This window comes from Aquarana catesbeiana, linkage group LG06 (genome assembly GCF_042186555.1).
Source record: "Aquarana catesbeiana isolate 2022-GZ linkage group LG06, ASM4218655v1, whole genome shotgun sequence".
NCBI classification, from domain to species: domain Eukaryota; kingdom Metazoa; phylum Chordata; class Amphibia; order Anura; family Ranidae; genus Aquarana; species Aquarana catesbeiana.
In genome coordinates, this window is record NC_133329.1 from 42,866,905 (window position 1) to 42,876,056 (window position 9,152).

Below are 9,152 nucleotides of genomic sequence, written 5' to 3' on the forward strand. Positions count from 1 at the left end.
CACCACATCTAATGATTTTTTTGATTTTTTTGGGGAATCATTTAAGCACAGCTGCAGAATATTTTATATACACTGTTCTCATTTCTATTTTTGCCTTTTTGTGTTTAACCACTTGACCTCCGGAAGATTTACCCCCCTTTCCTGACCAGGCCATTTTTTGTGATACGGCACTTTGTTACTTTAACTGACAATTGCGCGGTCGTGCGACGTTGTACCCAAATAAAATCAATGTCCTTTTTTTCCCACAAATAGAGCTTTCTTTTGGTGGTATTGGATCACCTCTGCGTTTTTATTTTTTGCGCTATAAACAAATAAAGACTGGTAATTTTGAAAAAAAAAAATGTTTACTTTCTGCTATAAAATACATTCAATAAAAACAAAAAAAAAATCTAATTTCTTCATAAATCTAGACCAATATGTATTCTGCTACATGTTTTTGGTAAAAAAAAAAAAAAATCCCAATAAGTGTATATTGATTGGTTTATGTGAACGTTATAGCGTCTACAAATTAACTAAACAGGTAATTTTTCTCCTTCATTGATGTACGCTGATAAGGCTGCACTGATGGGCACTGATGGGCACTGATAAGGCGGCACTGGTGGCAATGGTGGGCACTGATTGGTGGCACTGAAGGGCATTGATAGGTGGCACTGAAGGGCACTAATAGGTGGCATTGATAGCTGGCACTGATGGGTGGCAGTGATGGGCACTGATTGGCACTGGTAGGTGACACTGATAGGCAGCACTGCTAGGTGGCACTAATGAGGCACTGATTGGCACCGCTGGTGGGCATTGATAGGTGGCACTTGTGGGCACTGCTAGGTGGCACTGATTGCTGGCACTTACTACTGTGGGCACTGATTTGTGGCACTGGCAGGCGGTACTTGTGGGCACATATGAGGCAGCTTTGCCTCTTCCTCTTCGGGAATGATGTCCCTTCAAACAGAAGCCAGCGATCCGCTTTTTTTCTTCTCACGCTGTCAGCGTGAGAAGAAAAAAAAAAAGATTACCGATCCTCTGTTTACATCACGTGATCAGCTGTCATTGGCTGACCATGACACTCCCACCACCATGCTTGACTGTAGACAAGACACACTTGTCTTTGTACTCCTCACCTGGTTGCCGCCACACACGCTTGTCACCATCTGAACCAAATAAGTTTATCTTGTTCTCATCAGACCACAGGACATGGTTCCAGTAATCCATGTCCTTAGTCTGCTTGTCTTCAGCAAACTGTTTACAGGCTTACTTGTGCATCATATTTAGAAGAGGCTTCCTTCTGGGATGACAGCCATGCAGACCAATTTGATGCAGTGTGCGGCGTATGGTCTGAGCACTGACAGGCTGACCCCCCACCCCTTCAACCTCTGCAGCAATGCTGGCAGCACTCATAGGTCTATTTCCCAAAGACAACCTCTGGATATGATGCTGAGCACGTGCACTCAACTTCTTTGATCGACCATGGCGACGCCTGTTCTGGGTGGAACCTGTCCTGTTAAACCTCTGTATGGTCTTGGCCACCGTGCTGCAGCTCAGTTTCAGGGTCTTGGCAATCTTCTTATAGCCTAGGCCATCTTTATGTAGAGCAACAATTCTTTTTTTCAGATCCTCAGAGAGTTCTTTGCCATGAGGTGCCATGTTGAACTCCCAGTGACCAGTATGAGAGAGTGAGAGCGATAACACCAAATTTAACACACCTGCTCTCCATTCACACCTGAGAACCTTGTAATACTAACAAGTCAAATGAAACCGGGGGAGGGAAAATGGCTAATTGGGCCCAAAGTGGACATTTTCACTTAGGGGTGTACTCACATTTGTTGCCAGTGGTTTACATATTAATGGCTGTGTGTTGAGTTATTTTGGAGGGGACAGCAAATTTACACTGTTATACAAGCTGTACACTCACTACTTTACATTGTAGCAATGTGTCATTTCTTCAGTGTTGTCACATGAAAAGATAGAATAAAATATTTACAAAAATGTGAAGGGTGTACTTACTTTTGTGAGATACTGTGTATATACGTGATCCTGCGCACAGCTGCCACCCTGTAGCAGTAAAAGTGCTATAGGGCAATCAGCAAGCGGTTAATCACATTTTTTTTTATATTTTTCACAATTTATTGCATTTAATCTAGAGTGTGTTCATGGGTCTGAGTGCCATAGTTAGGAGAGGGGGATTATTGAAAGTTGCAGATAAGTAAGTTAAAATTTTAGGTTTATATACCCCAACCCCTACTCTTCCCTACCAGCCCCCCCCCCCCCCCCCCCATCTCGAGTTAGCAGTCAGGACCCACAAATTGAGCATGTCCTGTTCATTACTCTTTAGCTCTTGTTAGTTAAACTAATAATTGACCTGTATTATAGTTATACTACTGGTTTAATGTGCTTTAGTCGGAACATCTGACTTGCTATAAAGTTTGTATACTTTATATCTTTGTCTCTTCAAATGTGAAGATTTTATAAAGAAATATTGAAATAAAACTTGAGGTTGTCTACCATTGGTGTTAGCAAATCTTCTTCCATTCTGGTCCAATATAATTTATTTCATTGCAAAAGTTGTTAATATCTGTAATTTAATAAATATGATGACATGACTAAATAAAAAATAAATGCAACATTGTTTAAAACAATAAGAATGCAGGGAATAAAATTCAGCAAAGTTTGACGTTTTTGTCTTAAGGACCATTCGTGGGGTAACAGCAACAATCAGTGCACAGGAGACCTGGAGCACGTAGCAGAAGACCAGGGGCATGTGTCCTGTGTACCAGGGTCTAGCAACGCCCTTGGGGAACACAGTGGTAGATGTGGATGGGTAAAACTATAGTGTGCAGAAGGGAACACAAACATCAGATACACCCTGAAGTGCATCAGATACTAAAAATTCTTGCCCCCCATCACTCTGCAAAAGAATGAAGGTCAAAGTCACTGCCTACTAGACTTCTAGATTTAAGGCTGGGTTTACACTGTTGAGAATTGGATGTGGGTTTCTCCGCATCCAATTTGCATGTCAGGAGATTGCGACCGTCTCTCTATGGAGCTGGTTTCACACATCTCCGGAGCGGCTCCGGTGTGATTTACACAGGAGTCCTGTGCATCTTTTGGTTCATTTCAGGTCCAAATTCAGCCAAAAATTCAGGCTGAAATCGGACCTGAAACAGTGAATGGGGACGCACCGGACCCCTGCTGGGAGCTGATCCGTCCCTCAGTGTGAACCCAGCCTTAAAGTTCTTTGGCAGGGTGCATTTTTCTTCTGGTTTACAGACAGTAGACGGGTCTTTTGAGTAAAACCCAAAGCACACAAAGCACTGCCCAAACCCCCTCTGACTCTTGCACACAGCTTCAACTGCTGGTTTTGGCCAATGATCCCATCTCTGCTCTTGAATAGCATTGCGCACAAACACAGTCACTATACACTAATGCTAGTTTAAAAAATTCATTTTTAGGTAGATGATCAAGTAACATTCCCAGCCTGGGTCCATGGATCTGATGTGTCACACCCTGAGGTTGAAACACGTCAAAGCCATGGACCCAATTGGGGAGAGTTGCTTGATCATCTCTTAACCTCCCTGGCGGTATGATTATTTCTGATTTTAGGTGCTGAAAGCGGTACAATTATTTTGCACAGAAATTTGGCGTTTTATATTGTAGGCCTGTAATTCTTAGGAATAGTTCACTTGAATCTGTCCAAACAAGAGTCTAGTAGACATCCCGGGTATGATAAAGTTTGAAAAACGAAATAAAAAATTATAATATAATAAATAACTATAAATAATTATAACAAATAATAATATAATAATAATAATAAAAATTATTCAATAATGTAATCAAATCAAAAACACTGAAATTTGCTCAGTTGCAGAATTTTAGCTTTTGTTACTTTTAGTGTTTGATGACGGATCTCCTCACAAATCACTATCGCTCAATTCTGCGAGTGATTCTAATTTATTATCGCTTTTTTCTAGCTGCTCTAAAACCACTTTTGATGTAAAGAGACAGTTTTGGTTGCTATGGACAATCTCCAGTTTCCTGGCAGAAAGAACAGTTTTATATATATAAAACTGCATGCAGGACACTGGACAGACCACTAGGGACAAAGGGGATGTGTAGTTATTTGATACAGTACTGTAATCTGTAAGATTACAGTATGCTGTATCTATACTGTGTGTTTCCCGCCGAACTCCGTCCCCGTGCGTTGCAACGCTCGCAGGGAACGGAGCTCGGCACTGTGAATCGAGCGAGACACAGCGGCTCGCCGATCACAGCGGGGAGACATCGCAGGATCCAGGGGACAAGGTAAGTATGCTCTTCCTGGATCCTGCGATGCAAGCCCGAGTCTGGCTCGGGGTTACCGCTTTTGGTATGAAAAATCCAACCCGAGCCAGACTCGGGAATACCGCCAGGGGGGTTAATAAAACAGATTGATATATGTCATTGATGTGCGGTGGATGGGATTGTACTTGATAAAACCCGAAGCACTCTGTGACGCAAAGCCTTCAGATCCCAAAGTTGGAGCTCTGGTCTCACCTCCACTTCTGGTCTCACCTCCACCCCTTGTCTCAACTCTGGTGCCTCACTATTCCTTCATATCTACAATTGGTGATCTCACTGGCTAACATGAAGGGATAGAACCTGCAAAAGAATAAGCTCAATCTACTACAATCTACATATTGGAAGGCTATAAGTTTCAGAAGACCTGGGGTCTTCTGAGATGGAGGGAGAAGGTCTGTGCAAGTACGGTGTCAGACAGTGAACATTGCACATTTATTTTAGATCTTGAGGATCTCATATGGGGACATTTAAACAAGGTGAGGTGTCGTACACCTGAGTGAGAGTGAGTTGGAATCCTTTTCTTGAATAGGGTGAAATGGAAATTGGTTCAGCAAAATTTTGGGTTCATTTCTCAAGCCAATAGTTTTATTTTATTATAGTTGTATTCTTAATTGTATGCATTACTTATGCTGCTGCTGTTTAAACAAGTGTACTTTTGTCTAATCATTAGGGATGAGCCTGTGGTTCGAGTCGAACGTCGGGTGTTCGCCCATTCGCCGAATTCCAAACAATATGGGGCGTTCGTGGGAAATTTGAGCGCCCGTGGCATGGCCCATAATGCACTGCGAGATCACAGTGCCTTGATGGCTGCTGATTGACTGCTCTGCTGTGAGAACCCCATGATTGGCCAGGGTGCCTTTGGGCAATCATGGCTTAGGTGACTAAGTTCACGCCCCACACTATGTAAGGTAAAACTCCACCTCCCCCAGACCCGCAGACTGAAGCCTTTTCGTGATGACAGCTCTTATGTATCTTATGTATCCAAGGGCGGGGCCACCTGGTGATGTAAACAGGTGACCCCGCCCTTGGATCTACAAGAGCTGTCATCGTGAAAAGGCTGCAGTCGGCGGGACGCCTCCTATAGAGGCAGAGTCTTCACTTTTTTTTTTTCGGTCCGTCGGCGCTGTGATTGAAGATGGATTTACATGTGGGACACTTTTTATTTTTTAATAGGAATTGTCAAAAACTGTCTCCTGAAATTTATACTTTTTTTGACACTTTTTTTGGTGAATGGGTAAGGGAACAATGTACCCGATACCCATTCACATAGGGGGACCGGGATCTGGGGGCTTCCAGATTCCGATAAGCCCCCCGCCCACAGACCCCCACAACCACCGGGCAAGGGTTGTGAGAATGTGGGTTCAGGAGGGGGTGCACTCTTTTCCTCGGCCTGCCAGGTTGCGTGCTCGGATAAGGGTCTGGTATGGATTTTGAGGGGGACCCCCACGCCATATTTGTTTAAATTTTGGTGCGGGAGTTTCCCTTAAAATCCCCCATGCCATTTAAAAAAAAAATTGGCATGGGGTTCCCCTTAATATTTATACCAGACCCAAATGGCCTGTTATGGACTGGGGGGGGGGGCATGCCATTTTTTTCAATAATTTTTATCTATATTGCCGGGATCCGACAATACATTACAGCCGCAAGCAGTTTTAAATGACATTATTTTGTTTGGAAATGTCATTTTGCTGTTATGGGAACATGGGAAAGATGCGCTACTTTACAGGCAGACTAAGGACACCCTCAGGCACGATATTTAAAGGAATATTTCATTTTTATTGTTTAACTTTAAGCATTATTAAAATCACTGCTCCTGAAAAAAGGGATGTTTTTCAAACTTTTTTTTGCATTGATACATGTCCCCTGGGGCAGGACCCGGGTTCCCAAACACTTTTTATGGCAATAACTTGTATATACAGTGCCTTGCAAAAGTATTCACCCCCCTTAGCTTTTTACATATTTTCTTACATTACAGCCTTTAGTTCAATGTTTTTTTAATCTGAATTATATGTGATGGATCAGAACACAATAGTCTAACTTGGTGAAGTAAAATTAGAAAAATATATACATAAAACTATTTTTCAGAAATAAAAAAATGATAATTGGCATGTGCGTATGTATTCACCTCCTTTGTTATGAAGCCCATAAAAAGCTCTGGTGCAACCAATTACCTTCAGAAGTCACATAATTAGTGAAATGATGTCCACCTGTGTGCAACCTAAGTGTCACATGATCTGTCATTACATATACACACCTTTTTGAAAGGCCCCAGAGGCTGCAACACCTAAGCAAGAGGCACCACTAACCAAACACTGCCATGAAGACCAAGGAATTCTTCAAACAAGTAAGGGACAATGTTGTTGAGAAGTACAAGTCAGGGTTAGGTTATAAAAAAATATCCAAATCTTTGATGATCCCTAGGAGCACCATCAAATCTATCATAACCAAATGGAAAGAACATGGCACAACAGCAAACCTGCCAAGAGACGGCCGCACACCAAAACTCACGGACTGGGCAAGGAGGGCATTAATCAGAGAGGCAGCACAGAGACCTAAGGTAACCCTGGAGGAGCTGCAGAGTTCCACAGCAGAGACTGGAGTATCTGTACATAGGACCACAATAATCCGTACACTCCACAGAGTTGGGCTTTATGGCAGAGTGGCCACAAGAAAGCCATTACTTTCAGCAAAAAACAAAATGGCATGTTTTGAGTTTGCAAAAGACATGTGGGAGACTCCCAAAATGTATGGAGGAAGGTGCTCTGGTCTGATGAGACTAAAATTATACTTTTTGGCCATCAAAGAAAACGTTATGTCTGGCGCAAAACCAACACATCACATCGCCCAAAGAACACCATCCCCACAGTGAAACATGGTGGTGGCAGCATCATGCTGTGGGGAATTTTTTTCAGCAGTCGCGACTGGGAAACTGGTCAGAGTTGAGGGAAAGATGGATGGTGCTAAATACAGGGATATTCTTGAGCAAAACCTGTAGCACTCTGTGTGATTTTAGGCTAGGATGGAGGTTCACCTTCCAGCAGGACAATGACCCCAAACACACCGCTAAAGCAACACTTGAGTGGTTTAAGGGGAAACATGTAAATGTGTTGGAATGGCCTAGTCAAAGCCAAGACCTCAATCCAATAGAAAATCTGTGGCCAGACTTAAAGATTGCTGTTCACAAGCACAAACCATCCAACTTGAAGGAGCTGGAGCAGTTTTGCAAGCAGGAATGGGCAAAAATCCCAGTGGTAAGATGTGGCAAGCTCATAGAGACTTATCCAAAGCTACTTGAAGCTGTGATAGCCACAAAAGGTGGCTCTACAAAGTATTGACTTTGGGGGGGTGAATAGTTATGCACATTGACTTTTTCTGTTATTTTGTCCTATTTGTTGTTTGCTTCACAATTTAAAAAAAAAAAAAAAACATCTTCAAAGTTGTGGGCATGTTCTGTAAATTAAATGATGCAAATCCTCAAACGAAAAATGCCAAGCGGGGTGAATACTTTTGCAGGCACTGTAAGCCTAAATGAGCACTTTTGGTTTTTCACGTTCGTGTCCCATAGACTTTAATGCCGCGTACACACGATCGGATTTTCCGACAACAAATGTTCGATGGGAGCTTGTTGTCGGAAATTCCGACCGTGTGTAGGCTCCATCGGACATTTTCCATCAGAATTTCCAACAAACAAAATTTGAGATCTGGATCTCAAATTTTCCGACAACAAAATCCGTTGTCAGAAATTCCGATCGTGTGTACACAATTCCGACACACAAAATTCCACGCATGCTCAGAATCAAGCAGAAGAGCATCACTGGCTATTGAACTTAATTTTTCTCGGCTCGTCGTACGTGTTGTACATCACCGCGTTCTTGACGTTCGGAAATTCCGAAAGATTTGTGTGACCGTGTGTATGCAAGACAAGTTTGAGCCAACATCCGTCTGAAAAAAAACATCAATTTTGTTGTCGGAATGTACGATCGTGTGTACGCGGCATGAATGGTGTTCGCGTGTTCCAACTTATTTTTGCCTGTTCGCAAATTCTGGTGCGAACCGAAACGGGGGTTGTTCGGCTCATCCCTAGTAATCATTATTTGAGTTAGTTTGCTAAACTGACACCATAAACTCAGTTCTATTCAATGTTATTTTATACACTGGCGAACTGTCAGGGGTCACAATTGCGACTCAGCCCATGCTCCGGGGGCCCCCTGAGGCCTCCCTTTCCCATTAGGTTTTGGAGCGGTGCAGAAAACTGCAGGCATGTTGCATTTTTCCTGCACCGCTCTGAATTTGAACACCTGCAGCAGGGGGAATCCGTGGACAGGAGGGCGTGATCAGTCTGGTGGGGAGGGCATTTACAAGGTCTGATGCCCTGATATGCTCTCTATGCAGCAGGTAAAGGCCCTTCTTCTCCTCTCCCTTCCGCAGCTTTTAGCTGCTGCATACAGAGCCATTCAGGGAATCAGTACTTGTAAATGCCCCCTCTGCACCAAATACCCCCTCCTGTATGCTATCAGACCCCCCGCTGCACGGCCCCCCTGTGTACTCCCTTTCCCCCAGTGCTGCTGGTACTGATTACTCACTCTGTTAATTCATAACTGAAGCATAGTAAACAGTGCTTCCGTTTATGAATGAACAGGAGCCCCTGTATAGAGCTTCCTATTTATTCATCTTCAGTGCCGCTGAAAGGAAATTAAGAATCTGTGTCCTCAATTCCTCTCTCTTTTTCCAAAAGTAAATCTGGAAGTCAGGGTCCGAGCACTCTGAATTACCTCTTACACATATAAGCCCACCGTTTGTGGAGTGGAGGGGGGGGGGGCTCC